Raw genomic sequence first — 2,029 nt, 5'->3', positions numbered from 1 at the left:
CTCTCCCTCTCTTTCTCCCTCTCTCTCTTACTCTTGTCCACCCCAGCTCATGACTCCAATGTTGGCTTTGCACTCTGGCCCCAATTCTGGTTTTGTACACTGGCCCACAGACCTCTCTGGGGTCTGCCTCTTGATATCACTCAAAAATGACCCTCAAAACTAGGTCTGTCATGGCCTGATGTGCTTGTACAAGCTCCAGTTTCCCCAAGCATGGAAGTGGGTACAGAGACCTCCAGAGCCACCCACTGGTAGGCCCTGCAATCTCTAGCAGGAGTCCTCAGCCTAGCTAAGGGTTCAATGCGGATGTCTCTGCCCTGCTACCCCGATCACTGCCTCTGTTGCTTCTTTCCTGACCTCCTTGCTTACAGTAAAGGGCGCCTCCTTTTCAGTTCACATCTGTCCAGGAATAGGTCACCCACTTCCTATTCTACCTCTACAGGGGCAGCTATGGAAGAGCCTCCAGGCTATGTCTAGCTTCTCCTCAGACATGGAGCCAGAAACAGCCAGCACTCACAAGCTCTCCAGAGTCCCCAGGCAGAACTTCCTGTGGCCATGTGGATAATGGTTCCGCAAACACAACAATGTGAATAGAATATTTTATATAGACAAATCACAGACATGATTAAATTAAAGATGGGGAATTCTCCTGAGTTATCACAAGTGCCCTTTTAAAACTGGGGTACATGGCTCAGGGTTGGTAGGAGATGTGACAAATGAAATAGAGGTCAAAGGAGAGAGATGCAAAACACTGTCCTCCGAGTTGGAGGATGTAAGAGCCAGCCAAGGGACACAGGTGGCTTCCAGGCCCTAGAAGAGAAAAGGAAATAGCCTCCCCTGGCTTCCAGAAGGAAGCAGGCTTGCAAATATCTCATGTCCCAGCCTTGTGAGACTGGTTTTAGACATTGGCCTTTCAGGTCTGTAGGATAACTTGTATTGCTTTGGGTAGTTAAGCTTGTGGTGGCTTATTATAGCAGCAATAAGAACTTAATGGGCTCTCTCTTGTAAGTTGAAGGGCCCCAGGCTTCATGGTTAGGTCTGCTTGGAACCATCCAGAAAGCGGTGAACTTGGCAAGGTCAGTGAGAAGAACTAGGGTAGGTGAAGTGAACCCAGAGCAGGGCAAGGTCTTGGGGAAGATCCTGACACTTCCCTGGCAAAACCCAGCCCCCTAGGCTTCGCCTTCCTGAAAGCAGCTTTCTCTCTTGCTGGGAGGACCATGAAGGTCAGAGGAGGAAGACTCCACAGTCGAGGAGAACATGGAGATAACATAGACATGTGATAAGCAGTTCTGATCGACGAGCAGCCCCTCTGCACAGACTCTTCCTTAAGGTTAGCATTCGTCTTGTTCTAACTCTGCTTCTGGTCCTCCTTCTACTCCAAACACACCCTGTCTCTGTCTTTAATGCTGCTAAGGCCCATAGGTGTCCATTGAGTGAATGAGAAGACAAGCCCTTCTTAATGAAAGAAGCCCAGCAGGCACTGAGGCTCCTCCAGCTCAGGGTAGGACTTCGGGAGCACAAGGGTATACTCAGTTGCACTGTATGTCCCAGTGCTAACCCAGGGCTCTAGGAACCCACCTTTGCTTTCCTGGGATGACCACTTGCTACATACAACTCCTCATGTTCCAGGGCCTCCCAGATTCATCTACAATTTCTACTCTCTGCAGTTCACCCCACTTCCACCCCCATCTCGGCATCGCCCCCAATCTCACCTAAATAAAGGCTCAAGGCTAGATAAGCCAGCTCCCCAGGGCCCTTAGAACCTTTCTCCTTGGTAAGCTGGCTTAAGAGTATGCCATGACCGTAAGGGAGTCTGCCTTCCAAGGGACTCCCCCTTGCCTCCTGGGGAACTTCTGCACTGGACAGGCTGATAAGCTTCCTTCAGCTTCTTTAAAAGTCCAGGGGACGGGAGGCAGAGGCAGGCGGATTTCTGAGTTCGAGGCCAGCCTGGTCTACAAAGTGAGCTCCAGGACAGCCAGAGCTATAAAGAGAAACCCTGTCTCGAAAAAACCAAAAAAAAAAAAAATGCTGA

Source organism: Mus caroli, chromosome 1 (genome assembly GCF_900094665.2).
Source record: "Mus caroli chromosome 1, CAROLI_EIJ_v1.1, whole genome shotgun sequence".
Lineage (NCBI taxonomy): Eukaryota > Metazoa > Chordata > Mammalia > Rodentia > Muridae > Mus > Mus caroli.
This window is presented reverse-complemented; position numbering follows the sequence as displayed.